The sequence below is a fragment of the Dromiciops gliroides genome, chromosome 3 (genome assembly GCF_019393635.1).
Source record: "Dromiciops gliroides isolate mDroGli1 chromosome 3, mDroGli1.pri, whole genome shotgun sequence".
Lineage (NCBI taxonomy): Eukaryota > Metazoa > Chordata > Mammalia > Microbiotheria > Microbiotheriidae > Dromiciops > Dromiciops gliroides.
The window spans coordinates 189,952,456-189,968,235 of NC_057863.1; positions in this window are offsets into that span (position 1 = coordinate 189,952,456).

Sequence of the window (15,780 nt, forward strand, 5' to 3'; positions counted from 1 at the left end):
TCTTACGTGGGCTGATGATGAGTGAGATCAGCAGAACCAGAAGAACATTGTATACAGTATCATCAACATTAAGTGTTGATCTACTGTGAAGGACTATATTCTTCTCACCAATGCAATGGTACAGAAGAGTTCCAGGAAACTCATGATAGAAGAGGATCTCCAAATCCAAGAAAAAAACAAAAAGAACTGTGGAGTATAGATGCTGAATGAACCATACTATTTCTTTTGTTTTTGCTGCTGTTGTTTTTCTATTTTGAGGTTTTTCGTCATTGCTCTGATTTTTCTCTTATAACTTGACTAATGCAGAAATAGGATTAATGTTATTATGTGTATATATCTATATATAGATATATATATAGATATATATATCTATATATAGATATAAAACCTATATCAGATTACCTGCTGTCTAGGGGAGGGGGGAGGGAGGGAGAAAAATCTGAAATTGGAAAGCTTGTATGAACAAAAGTTGAGAACTGTCTTTACATGTAATGGGGAAAAAAATACTTTATTAAAAAAATCCTTAAAAAAAAGAGAAAACTATCTCTACATGTAACTAGAAAATAATAAAATACTTTTATGATGGAAAAAATAATAATAAACATTTTTATTTAAAGTTTTGAGTTCCAAATTTTATTCCTCCTTCCCTCCCTCCCCTTTGCCCTCCCTGAGGCAGTAAGCAATTAGATATAGGTTATATATGTGCAATTATGTAAAACTACCACATTAGTCATTTTTATAAGAAAAATTGAATTAAAAATGAAAGTGAAAAATAGCATGCTTTGTTCTGTGTTAAATAAATATCAATATCAGTTCTTTCTCTGGAGGTGGTCATCATTGGTCTTTTAGGATTGTCTAGGATCATTGTATTGCTGAAAATATTAAATCATTCACAGTTCTTCATCAAACAATATTGCTGTCTCTGTGCATAATGTTCTCTTGGTTCTGCTCACTTCATTATACATCAGTTCATATAAATCTTTCCAGGCCTTTCTGAAATCATCCTGCTTGTCATTTCTTATAGCACAATAATATTCCATCACCATCATATACCACAGCTCATCCCCAGTTGATGGGCATTCCTTTGATTTCCAATTCTTAGCCATCACAAAAAGAGCTGCTAGAAATAGGTCTTTTTCTCTTTTTGGGGAAGTCTTTGGGATATAAACCTAGCAGTGTATTGTTGGATTAAATTTCTATAACCCTTTGGGCATAGTTCCAAATTGCTCTTCAGAATGATTGGATCTATTCACAACTCCATTATGCATTAGCATCCCAGTTTTCTCACATCCCTCCAACATCCAATATTTTCCTTTTTTTTTTGTTATATTTTCCACTCTGATAGACCAACACCTGATTCTTTTGTTGTTGTTGTTGTTGTTTTTGTTTGTTTGTTTGTTTTTTAGTGAGGCAATTGGGGTTAAGTGACTTGCTCAGGGTCACATAGCTAGTAAGCATTAAGTGTCTGAGGTCAGATTTGAACTCAGGTACTCCTGATTCCAGGGCTGGTGCTCTATCCACTGTGCCACCTAGCTACCCCACCAACACCTGATTCTTAACAGCCCAGACTGCATCAAATCTCATTGCTTTTAAATTTTTGTTACTAGTAGGGTTTTTTGTTTGTTTGTTTGTTTGTTTTTACTAGAGGTTTTATTAGTTTTAATTACAAAGATATTTCTGGTAAATGGTAGAACCTTCTCTAGCCAGGGAGAAGACACTCATATTTTCTAGTCTCAAGAAATGATTTTCCTTGCACCTTGGAAGAGTTGGCTATTATTTATTTTTTGTTCACTGAACATTCCTCCAGCTATTTAGATTGTCCTTCCTTCCTTCCTTCCTTCCTTCCTTCCTTCCTTCCTTCCTTCCTTCCTTCCTTCCTTCCTTCCTTCCTTCCTTCCTTCCTTCCTTCCTTCCTTCCTTCCTTCTTTCCTGCCTGCCTGCCTTCCTATCTGCCTGCCTCCTTCCCTCTTCCTTTTTTTGTAATACTCTTTAAAATTACATGTAAAGATAGTTTTCATTATTCATTTTTATAAGATTTTAAGTTTTAAATGTTTCTTCCTCCCTCCCTTTCCCCTCCCTTCCCCAAGACAGGAAGAAATCAGATATAGGTTATACATGTACAATCCTGTTAAACATATTTCCACATTTGGTCATGTTACAAAAGAAAAATGGAACAAAAGGGGAAAACCCCCCCACACACACACACAAAAAGTGAAAATAGTATGCTTTGATCTGCTTTCAGACTCCATAGTTCTTTCTCTGGATGTGGAGAGCATTTTCCATCATGAATCTTTTGGAATTGTCTTGGATCATTGCATTGCTGAGAAGAGCTAAGTCTGTCACAGTTGATCATCATACAATGTTGCTGTTACTGTATACAATGTTCTCCTGGTTCTGCTCAGTTCACCCAATACTGCTCCCTTTTGATGAAATTTCATCACTTCACTCAGTATCAGTTCATGTCTTTTCAGATTTTTCTGAAATCTACCTGCTCATCATTTCTTATAGCATAACTGTATTCCATTACATCCATATACTGCAACTTATTCAGCCACTCCACAATTGATGGACATCCCCTCAATTTCCAATTCTTAACCACCATATAAGCTGCTATAAATATTTTTGTACATGTAAGTCCTCTTCCTTTTGTATGATCTCTTTGGGATGCTAGTTCAAAGGGTATGAATAATTTGCCCTTTGGACATAGTCCTAAATTGAAGAGTTGGCTTATTATTAACCTATTAAAAACAAACAGAAGGGGCAGATAAGTGGTGCAGAGGATAGAGCACTGGCCCTGGAGTCAGGAAGACCTGAGTTCAAGTCTAGGCTTAGACACTTGACACTTATTAATTGTGTGATCCATGGCAAGTAACTTAACCCTGATTGCCTGACCAAAAAAGACAAATAGTTCTTTTAGAATGATTTGAAGGATAAGTTTAGGAGCAGTTGTTCATGCTTTCCTGGAATATGTGATAAATTAGAGTTTGTTTTTTGTCTTGTTTCCCCCCCGCCTCCCCTGCCCTGCCACAGAAATTGAATAGAGCAATGTGTTATAGTTTATGTTGTGAAGTCAGAGAATTTGGAAAATCAAAATGATGGCTCTTAGAAGAAACTAAACATAGCCATGTCTGTAAAATGTGCAGATAGAAGCAAAAAGATGACACAGAAAGAAATATATAATACCATGAAAAAGAAACCAATGACCATTTCTATAAGAGAGACATACATTTCATGTTTTTTAGCCTTTTTTCTTATAGGGTCCCTTTCTTACCTGAATTCAAATCTATAATTTTTTTGAACCTTTTGAAGACAAGTACCCTTTAAAATAATGGTCAAATAAAGCAACAGTAAGGGTAGCTAGGTGGTGTAGTGAATAGAACACTGGTCAGGAGGACCCAATCCAGCCTCAGGCACTTACTCGCTGTGTGACCCTGGGTAAGTCACTTGAACCTCTATTTGCTTTCATCCACTGGAGAAGGAAATGCAAACCAATCCAGCACTTTTGCCAAGAAAACCCCATGACCAATATTGGCACACTGTGGTCATGAAGAGTTAGGAATTACTGAACAACAGCAAGAGGCTAAAAATCTGAATTCAAAAGACTGAGTTCAAATCCCACACAGGCTCATAGAATCATGAATTTATAGCTTAGATGTCATAAAGTCCAAGTCCTTCAATTTATAGAAAGTGGAAGTAAGTGAGAGTTAAGTGTCTTGTCCAGAGCAACATAGCTAATAATTACCTGAGGCAGGATTTGAACCTAGGTCTTCCTGACTCCAGGTCCAGTGCTCTATCCACTGCACCTTCTATACCAAGCTTCAGTGCTAAACCAGTAGGTGATAACTGATGTGAAAGATTCATTGGCTGAGCTCATTTCTAGACAAAAGAATGGTTCCATATAAAAAGTACTGTTTTAGCCTATCTCAGTGTTGCTGAAGAACCCACTGCCAACCCATGATGCCAGAAGTTTTGTCAAGTTATGTCACTTCCAAGTCTGTCTCTTCATGTGCAAAATATGTGGAGACTGTATTTGCTAGCCTCTAAGTTTACCATCTTATTTAAGTAATCATTGGATTAATTTGTGGCCAGTCAAATAATTTGCTGCTGCATCCATTTTTGGATGATTTTAGATGAGACAGCGAGTGGATAATGAAGAAAGAAAGCAGAGGAGGAAAAGAGGGAAAAGGAGGAGAGGAAGGAAAGAGGAAGAAGGAGGATTTTATTAAGCACTACGTGCTAAGCATTGTTCTAAATGCTTTGCAAATATTGTCTTATTTTATCTTCACAACAACCCTGGAAGGTAGGTGCTATTATATAACCCCTATTTTACATTTGAGGAAACTGAGGCGGACAGCAGTTAAGTGACTTGCTTAGGATCACAGGGCTAGTTAAGTATCTAAGGCTGGATTTGAACTTAGGGCTTCCTGACTCCAAACAACTAAGTCAATTGTCACTCAAACCATAAGTCTACATTTATGTTGCTTGGTTCCAAACAAGGGTAAGGAGCCTGCAAATCTCAGACCAGGAGAACAATGATCAGGCTTTACCCTAAATCAGACTGCTTAGATTATACTGAAATTTTGTAGTTTCCTGGCCTAAGCCTCTCCTGAGATCCTTGCAGAAGATAGTACCGAATATACAGAGGAAGTAACATCAGGTCCTCAGAGACTACAAATCAGGACCAAACAAGGCACATACCCTTCCAGCATGTGCAGAGCCTGATCCCAACACAAAGTCCCCATTCAGGAAGAAAGGCTAAAAGAATGATTAAATTAAAAAGACATCTACAACGAAGAGCTGTTGTAGAGCCAAGAATGTCCAAGATATAAACTCAAAAGTAGAGAATTATTCCTCCACATCTATAATTAATGAATCAGTGAAAAATACAGCTTGATCACAAGGTCAACTATAATTCTAGAAGATATGAAGCAAGATTTAAAAAATAAGATTATCAATTATATGATACCTCTAGAAGATACAACTAGAAACAAAATGATAGCTCTAGAAGAAAGAATTGGAAGGAGAATTAACAGATTATTTATTATAACAAATAAAAAGGGGGCAGCTAGGTGGTGCAGTGAATAAAGCACTGGCCCTGGATTCAGGAAGACCTTTGTTCAAATCCAGCCCCAGACACTTGACACTGGCTGTGTGACCCTGGGCAAGTCACTTAATCCTCATTGCCCAGCAATAAATAAATAAACAAACAAACAAACAAACAAACAAACAAATAAATAAATAGAAAAAAAAAATAAAAAGTCTTGCCAAAGTAACAGACTCTCTGAAAATTATAATGGGACAAAGAAAAATTAAACACTCTGTGAGACAGCAAGAAATATTACAACTAAGGCTGGAAGAAAAATAGAGAAATTATAAGGTGATGTATCAGAAACATCTGACTGGGAAAACAGGTCAAGGAGAGGACAAAAGAAATAAAGAGAGAAAGTGAGTGACACCAAAAATTAATTTTTAACTATTGAAAGAAATTATTATTTGCCTATTAACCAATTATTAAATTAGGATCCAGGTGTTTCTCCTTTTATTTCCTTATTTAAGGTCTAGCTCCTGTAAAAAGTCAACCTCTGAAGGACATGGCTGATTAATGAGATTGTCCTAGCCCTTAAGGTACATGCTGTTCAGTCTTGGGCAGGACCCCACCCAACTAGACTTAACTTCTTTTAGAGTATAAACAGAATGCAGTCTAGATGAGTTCTTACCCTAAGGAAATGGATACCTGTCCTTGCAACCCTCCATTAGAATTTAAGGTCATGAAGGAGAAAACCAACCAGAATGGTCTGGATGGAGATGGATTCCCCTGTTTAGATTGCTGGAAGTAGCTAAATCTCATGATTAATCCAGGTTCTCAGCAGGAGGAGCTGAAGTCTTTTAGCCCACCACTTCATTAAATATCCACCAATCAAGTTTGATTTTCACTTTTCACTCTCAAAAAAAAAAATTAAGCTTTCAGGCTCTCCATGTTTTTTGTCTTTGGTTGCTGAAAGAAACCACTGACCATCACTTTATTATTAGCTAATTAACAAATTGATTGTTAATTACTCAGAAACTCTGTCTTGGATTTTTCATTTGTCACATTATCATGTAGCATGGGTTTTCAATTTGCTTTACCCTTTAATGAGTTCATTTTCTTAATAAACTTGCTTTATTATATTTATTTTATTGCTAACTTCTTATCCTTTCTGAATCTAATTCTTCAGGCTTGACTCCCTAAATCTACCTGATCTTCTTTAATCATTTTATGCTCTCCTTAATTGTCCCTGATCTTTTCTCAACCTAGAAGTAGAATTTGGACTAATATCTGGGCCTTTGGACTAATATCTGGGATTGTTCTCAATTTTTCCTCAATTTCTGCTAGATTTATCTTTCCCAAATTAGATTTATTCGATGTATTCGATGTAACTTCCAACCAGCTTCCACACATACGTAGCTAGCCAGCCTAGCTGAAGAACAGATCTATCATATCTAACTTTTCAAATTGCTTCCCTCTGAATTGCTTCTCTCTGAAGCTACCTCATTACTAGTGGAGCAGGATGAGTGGCTCCAGAACCAGCCCCAGCAAAGAGAAGTCAGCTGCTGCCTTGCCATGCAGGCAAGTCTTATAACCATGATCTTTCATTTGTGGTGTTACTGTCCTCCTGATGCATGGTGTCAGTTACACTTAGCTTTCCTCAAGTACCCAATCCTCAGTTTTTCATTTCTTGTTTCTGGTGACTGAGCGAGATAGATCACATCCCCTCCAACCCAGCTTTTCATTTTTATGGACAGGGCTGACCCAAAGCATAGAGCTGTAGCTGTTACAAACAAAAGAGAAAACAAAGAACAAAAAGAGAAACAGAGAGAAAGGAGGAATATAAAGGAGTATATGAGGGCACCATGTATGTTCATAGACATCTAAAGCCTACATTCATAAACTGTGGCCCACTAACCCATATGGGGTCATGTAACTGAATGTGGGAATTACGAACAATTTGGCAACAGTAAGAGGTTATGTATACCAATTTTATATACCTACATACCCAGGTTAGCTTAAAAATTTCTCTGGCAAAAAGGGGTCACAAGTGGAAAAAGTTTAAGAAATTAAAGGACTGTAAAAATAAAAAATTTCACCAGGGGTTAAAACATAAAAGGCTGGTAATGTTGTGACAATGTAATGTTGTTACAAGGTTGGAATGTAAGGAATTACATGTAACAGGAATTCAGACAAAAAACTTTCTCTTTCTTACCTTAGACATGAGACAGAGAAAAAAAAGAACAAGGAAAAAAGAGAGAAGGAAGGAGAGGGAGAGGGGATAGAAAATTGGGGAAAGGGAAGTGAGACAGCACACTGGCACAGCTGGAGACCATTTATCAAGTAATACCAGCATGAAATGCCAAGAGGAAGAAATAGAGGCTGAACTACAGCAAAATTCCTGGACATAGCAGCTGAAAAGGGGGGAGGGGGAGAAAGGGAAGGGGTGAACAGAGTATTGGATGGTAAAAATAAAACTTTTCCTAAGTAAAGAAATGATCCTTTGTCCCTTAGAGGAATTCTTGAGCATTACATCTGCAAACTCATCTTTATGCATTTTAAAGGATAAACCCCCCCAAATACCAAGTAAATCTTCTGGAGCTGTATAAGGTGATGTCAAACTCACAAATTGAACAATGGGTTCAATTCAGATTTAACTTTTTATTAAACAGCTGATGCATGGACCAAAGTATAGGGCAGGATAAAAAACAGAGAAGACATTTCTTCTCAAACTTCATTAGACACAATCCTCTTCCCTCCCTTTCTCATCTACTCCAACCTGAATGCAGACATTTATAAGCACAAAGCTTAGAAACATACAATAAATACATATGGTTGAAGTCTACCATGTTGAGGTGCTGGGAGGCGTTGGACATCAGGACACTAGAAGTTCTTCCCAAAGACAATGACAGTCTAGGCTGTTGTCAGAGGCCATAGTTCAGGTCTGAGGAGGAAAATGAGGCATTTGCAAGTCACTGAACATTTAACAAAGGATTTTTACTTTACTCTAACACAGCAATAAGGATATACACTAAGAATACAATGACCCTTGCCCTTTCTTGACACTCCAGGCCCTTGTTTCTATATGGAAACAAGGTTTCCACCTGAAAGTCAGCAAAATGACTCTGGTGAGCCTCAGAAATCCAAGTCAAAGGGCCCTAGACTCCCTAAGGTTGGGATTTCTTTTTTCCCCATTTTCCATTCTTTCTTTTTTTTTTAAGTAATAAATATTTTTATTTATAGTTTGGGTTCCAAACTTGGGTTTCTCTCCCTCCTCTCCCCCCTCCCTGAGGTGGCAAGCAATCAGATATGGGTTATACATGTATGGTTATATTAAACATTACCGTATTTGTCATTTTGTACAAGAAAACTTTAATAAAAGGAAAAAATGAAAGAAAGTGAAAAATAGCATGCTTCAGTCTGTTCCATAAATATCAGTTCTTTCTTTGGGGGAGGACTATGTTTCAATAGTCCTTTGGGATTGTCTTGGATCATTGTATTGCTGAGAATAGTTAAGTCATTCATACTTCTTCATCAAATAATATTGCTGTCTCTGTGCACAATATTCTTTTGGTTCTGCTTAATTCACCATCAGTTCATGCATGTCTTTCCAAATCATACTGGGACTTTTTAAACCCTTAGATGACCAGGAAGTTGCTGTCAGGAAACAATTTTGTTGCCAGGGCCAGTCAGGTGCCGGGGCAGTTTTGTTCTCAGCTTATTCCATATTGTTTGGGGGGAGAGGGCTGGTGGGGTAAGAAAGCTGTATTAGAGAAACATGTAGGGAAATCTGGTCCTGAGAGCAGCTTTGTCTTCTTTTAGGTAAAACCTCCTCTGTGGGCAAGAGGGAATGCCAATCTGTGGTAGGAGAAGGGAGAAAATGTTAGATGTGTTCACAGTAATGATATGGGGATTGGGAAATATCAAAGAATTAAGGAACTATTAAAGTTTAAACTGGCCAACTACCTATCAGGATGGACACACCTAAGAAGTAGGGGGAGATTGAATTTTATCTCAGGAAAGTCAGTTGGGTGTGGCTACTACCTGAGAGATAACTCCAGAGGTCAGGACTATCATTCCAAAAGAAACATCTCACTCCTCATTCAAGCTTTCCCCACCAGCAAAGGGAACTTTCCATTATCAGGTGGTCAGCCCATCCATCCTCTATAAAAGCCTTGGCCTCCCTTCTGGTCAAGGAGAAAGATGTCTCCAAGCTACCTCCTCCCCAAGAGGGAAGTTTTCCTCTTGGTCACTTTCTCTAAGTGCCCAAATAAAAAACCATTTAATTCTAATTGGACTTTGTGCAAGAGTGCAATTCTTTACAGAGGAATACCTAAGAACCACCCCCACCTATTTTCTCCTAACAGTACCAACTTGTTTCCTTGTCACTGCCAAGATAGGGAGAGGTCAGGAGTGAGGGCAGGAAGGTGTTTTAAGCACTGCTTATTGTTTGCAGGTCAAAATTTGTGGAATCTTAGTTTTTGTGCGTAGATTGTAACCCTTGAGTAATCCGACCAATGATGAAAAAGGGGAGGGTCTATTCATGTTAGGGACTAGTATTTAAAACAGGGCCTGCAAGCCCCCTTTCTTGGCACCCACTAGCTGCAAACTAGGGTGCCTCCTTTTCATGAGAAGGAAATAAAAGAGCCTTTGTCACATTGCTGCTGAGTTCCTGAGAATTATTGAGAAGATGATTGTTTTCCCTCACATTTATACAACTGTGTATATGTGTCTAGATAGTATACTAGCAGAATTATATATGAGTATATTTGTATATAAAAAAGTATGTATATCATAGGTGGTTATATAATACACTAGTAGAATCACATACATATGATATATGTATATATATTATAGATGTCTATATGGTACATTAGTAGAATCATATATTTCTCTGTGTGACTAAGTCTTAGAGAGTTGCCAGGGTCTTGGAGAAGCTAGCCCAGGACCACACAGCTTGTAAATGTCAGCTGTGGGATTTGCATCTCGGCACTCTTATCCCCTGTATTAATATCAACGGTATGATTTATTTCAACTATATCAGGGGTCAAAGGTTCATAGAGCCATAGACTGAGAGTTGGATGGGACCTTAGATGTCATTGACTCCAATCTCCCTATTTTATAGGTGAAGGATCTAAAGATCCTTGAGGTAGTGTGGTGCAGTGGAAAGAGCAGCACTGAATTTGGAGTCAGAGGACTTGAGCCCCTGTCCTAGTTGAGCTGGGATAAATCACTTCATCTCTCTGGGCTTGTGTTCTTCATCTGTAAAATGACGATATTGGTTCACTATCCCAGAGCTTCTTAAATTTTTTCTACTTTTTGCCTGAGAAATTTTTGTGCCACCCTGGTATATATAAAATAAGTATAGAAATTAAACATTTACTACCAGATTTTTCATGTCCCCTCATTCAGTTATGGTTGTGCCGCATAGTTTAAGAACCTTTGCATTAGATGGCCTTTGAGATGCCTCTTAGCTCTAAATCGATGACCAAGGTCACATAGCTAAGTTGATTCTTGGGGACTGACCTGAATGCCTAAGCAGCATACCATTTTTTTTCTTGGGGCAATTGAATTACAAAGGAATTGTTGGAACACACTCTCTTTGAAAGTTGGAGGTTAATTACATTCTACTCTTCACTGTCACAGTTGACCAGGCACCAGTTTTGTCAAGCTCTCAAAGAAATGAGGAAAATCCTTGAAGCAAGCCTGAAAACATCATGTAGATTCTTTGATGTCTGGTATTTCTTGGTAACTCTGTACCTTCTCCTTTCCCCATATTTCACCTCCACTCAAAAAGCACACACACACACACACACACACACACACATACTCAGAAATGAGTAAAACATTCACTAAATACTTTGTTGTTCATTCATTTCAGTCATATCCTACACTTCGTGACCTCATTTGGGGTTTTCTTGGCAAAGATACTGGAGTGGTTTGCTATTTCCTTATCTAGCTCATACAGAGGAAACTTAGTCCAACAGGGTTAAGTGACTTGCCCAGGGTCACACAGTTAGTAAGTGTCAGAGATCAGATTTTAACTCAGGAAGATGAGTCTTTCTGACTCCAGGCCTGGCACTCTATGCACTGTGTCACCTAACTGCCCCCCATAAACACAAATGGTTAATAAAAACAAGTCTAGTCATTAATCCATAGTGGAAAAGTAAGGTATTAACTGCTATGAGCTTCTCCATGGGTGGGGGGTGGGGGGCGGGGCTTTCTCACCCAACTGCATTGTGTCTATGGACACATAGAATCTCTGAATGTTTTGTTTCTTGTGTTTATTCATTCTTGATCTTAGGTGACTTGAGTAGAGAGGTGAAATTCTTCAGGTTTTGATCTTGTAAGCTTTGGAAGGTTGGAACAGCTACCAGAGGTCCAGCAATTGGAGTCATAACCAGAGTCTGTTGGAGAGAAGTCTGGTGAGCAGACCACCCAGCAAGGAGGCTGCCCACCTATGAGGGATCAACTGCCCATACCTAGAAGTGAATATGGTAGAGATTCTTTAAAGAGGGAAAAGGACTCCAAGGGCCAGAAAGTAGGGATGTTTATAGCAAGCAATTACTTTAAACATGAGACCATTTTCTCCAGGGACCAAGTGGGTATGTAGAAAAGAGAGTACTCTTTGGGGTGTGGGGATGGGGGAATTTATGTCCTTTGTCCTTGCTATACCTTCTTCATAAATATCCATTTGTGTGTTGGAGAAACTGTGGAAAAATTGGAACACTAATGCATTGTTGGTGGAGTTGTGAACTGATCCAGCCATTCTGGAGAATGATTTGGAATTATGCCCAAAAGGCTATGGGACTGTGCATACCCTTTGACCCAGTAATACCACTATTAGGTCTGTATACCAAAGAGATCATAAAAAAGGTAAAAGGACCCATGTGTACAAAAATATTTATGGCAGCTCTCTGTGATGGCAAAGAATTGGAAATCAAGGACATGCCCATCAGTTGGGGAATGGCTAAATGTAATGGAATACTATTATGCAAATGATGAGCAGGAAGATTTCAGAAAAATCTGGAAAGACTTAAGTGGACTGATACAGAGTGAAATGAACAGAACCAGGAGAACACTGTACACAGCAACAGCAACATTGTATGATGATCAACTGTACTAGACTTAGCTCTTCTCAGCAATACAATGGTTCAAGACAATTCCAAAGGACTCATGATGGAAAATGCTCTCCAGATCCAGAAAAAAGAACTGTGGAATCTGAATGCAGATTGAACCATACAATTTACTTTTTTTTTGAGGTTTTTCCCTTTTGTTCTGATTCTTTTTTCATAGCATGACTAATGTAGAAATATGTTTAATATGATTGTACATACATAACCTATATCAGAGTGCTTTCTGTCTTGGGGAGGGGGAGGGGAGGGAGGGAGGGAGGGAGAAAAAATCGGAACTCAAAAGTTTATAAAAACAAATGTTGAAAACTATACATGTAACTGGAAAATACTATTATTATTGAAAAATAAATAAATATACATTTGTAAATTATTTTTTTAAAAAGCCACTCCTGGAGGAGATAGGTTCAAGGAACACTTCTCCACACTCAGATTTTTTGGAAGAAGGAAATTATCCTAAATGAAATTAAAGTGAGGTTTCAATGGAAAAAAAAGAGGAGACATGAGGTATTCCTAGCTTCCAAGCTTTGCGATACCCCAATTAAAGACCTTATTTCTCCTAAAAAAAAAAGAGGAGACATTACCTTTCTTTGTATCCCTAGTACTTAGTACGATAACTGATATATAGTAATCATTTAATAACTGCTTTTTTTTGGGGGGGGAGGCAATTGGGCTTAAGTGAATTGCCAAGGGTCACACTGCTAATAAATATCTGAGACTGGATTTGAACTCAGGTCCTCCTGACTCTAGGGCCAGTGCTCTATTCAATGTGCCACCTAGCTGGCCTTTTAATAGATTTTTTAATTTTATTGATTGATTGGAGGAGAGATCTGACTGTTGTTAGGATGATGAAAAGCGGAAAAGTGTTACAGAGAGGAGAGAAGTAAGGAAAAGTACAGGTGTATAATCTGAGTTTAAAATTTTATTTGATGCTCTCCAAAACTAGAAAAAAGAAGCATGGAATCTGAATGCAGATTGAACCATACTGTTTATACTTTTGTTGTTGTTGTTGTTTTCTTTTTTGAGGTTTCCCCCTGTTAAATGAATATATGGGTCACCTGGATTTGATGGAGGTACCTTATTATCCAAAAGTATTTTTTTATGAAACTCTGGGTTAATAGGAGCAAAATGTCCTTCAACTGAAACTCCAAACCTGAGCCCAGATAGCTAGCAGATGAGAGAGCCTACCTAGTCACTTCTTTTACCTCAGGATAGTAAGTCTCTATCTTATGATAACACCTGGGCATCCTCATCCTTGCCAAACCCTTTTTTGGAATCCTGTAGTCTTATCATGATGCTTCTGTACTCCCTCCATACTTGTTGTAACTGAAATTGTTAATCTGCTTTTTGCTTCTGGGTTGATTTCTGTATAATACTATTGAAACTGACAATGCCCTGTAATCAGTGAACTAAAACCATATATACTCTCAGAAATGGTGAGTTCCCCGAGCTTCTCTCTTAGGAGGGGAGTCTCCACATGATCATGTTGTGTTATATTTCTTCTTGGGACAAAATATTAAATTGATGGTATGTTTTTTTCTGTCTGTCTCTGATATGTTTTGTAGGAGTAAAGGTATGGATATCATGTTCTCTGATCTAGTTAGTAGGAGATATTATATATCATTTCTCTTATTTGTTTATTAATTTTGTAGGAGAGATTAAACATTATTTCTCTGATCTCTTTGTAGGAGACAGGCAGATACAAAAATATATTTTAATATTCAATACCCCTTTTGTTCTAATTCTTCTTTCACAATGTGACTAATATGTTTAATGTGATTGTACACATATAACCTATATCAGATTGCTTTCTGTCTTGGGGAAGAGGGAGGGAAGGAAGGGAGGAAGAACAATTTGAAACTCAAAATGTTATACAAACAAATGTTGAAAACTATCTTTACATGTAACTGAAAAATAATAAAAACTTTAAAAATGAAAGCAATATTTGAAATGTTTTGTGACCTTGTATTTCCTCAATAAACTTTAAAATTCATGAAAAACCAAACCAAACAAAAATTTATTGAGACTCTTTCTGAAGAGGAGGGAGCCTCATAAACTGAGGAGGAAAAGCTGATTGTTCCTAAAAATAATCTAATGGAGTTGCAGGAGCTTTCAGGGAAGAAGATCCAGTAGAGGTCAGAAGAAGAAAAAGAATATTAACAGAGTTGTTAATTCCCCCACTTAGGTGTACTGAGTCAACTATTTAATGAGCTTACAACAACAATAAAGAGGTCTTTTATTTACCCAGGGCATATATCCAGAGAACCTTCCAAGACTTAGCAAAACAAGACAACTATACATTTCTCACGATTCACATGTGCACAAATGACAGTGGTAGAAGGAACCTAAAAATCATTGATTGCCAATAGTTGGACAAAAACTGAAGACCATAAAGGTAAAAGTTGTATTGTCCTCACTGGTATGCATTGAAGGAAAGGGATATGAAAGAGAAAAATTAATTCCTGAAGTGAACAGCTGCTTAAGAAGGTGTCATTTGAGAAAGAGTTTTGGATTTGTGGACCATGGCTTCATATACAGATATGACAGATTGCTGGGAAGAGATGAAGTACACCTAACAAAGACTAGCAAGAACATATTTGCCCAGTGTCTTATAAGTCTAATGAAAATTAAGACTTTCAACAAAAATGGTTGGGGGATGGAGAAGACTACTTATGTCCTTCAAGGAAAGGAAGAATAGCAATTGAGAACCCTACTTCACAGGAGACAAAATCCAAGATGGCACATTCCTTTTTTGTAGAATCAGCAAGAGTTTATAGTCTGTTGGAATAGATCTTAAGAAACCAGGGTTATTTCCATGTCCTGATGAGGCAACAGAGGAGACTCTTAGTTGAGCATGCCCATCATTATGTCTTCATTAATTTCTTCATTTATCAAACATTTTTTGAGCTCAAACAATGAGGAAATAATAAATGTTTGTTGATCTATAAAGTAGAAGTCACATATACACATTTACATATATGCACACATGAAACATATATCTACTTATATACAAATATCTGATATGGGTCTGGGGTAAATCTCCTTGAGAAGCTAAAGGACAGACATACCTACGAAGTTAATGGAGATAAACCCATTAAGTGTGGCTGCTGCCTGATCAGAACCAGGGACAGAGATAACTCTAGAAGTTAGGACTACCATTTCTGATTCAAGTCTTTCCCATCCCACTCCTCATTCCCCACCCCTAAAGGGAACTTTCCATTGTCAGGTGGTCGGTCACTCCATCCACCCTCTATAAAAGCTTTGACCTCCCATCCATTGTGGGGAGGAGAAAAGATGTCTGTCTCTAAGCCATCTCCTCCCCAAGAGGGAAATCCTATTAGTCACTTTCTCTAGTGCCCAAATAAAAGACCATTTTTTGCTAATTGGATTGTCTGTGAAAGTTGTAATTCTTTTTGTTTTTTGGGGGTTTTTTTGTGGGGCAATGGGGGTTAAGTGACTTGCCCAGGGTCACACAGCTGGTAAGTGTCAAGTGTCTGAGACCGGATTTGAACTCAGGTACTCCTGAATCCAGGGCCAGTGCTTTATCCACTGCACCACCTAGCCACCCCCTCAAGAGTTGTAATTCTTTAAAGAGGAATACATAAGAACCCCATCACCTGT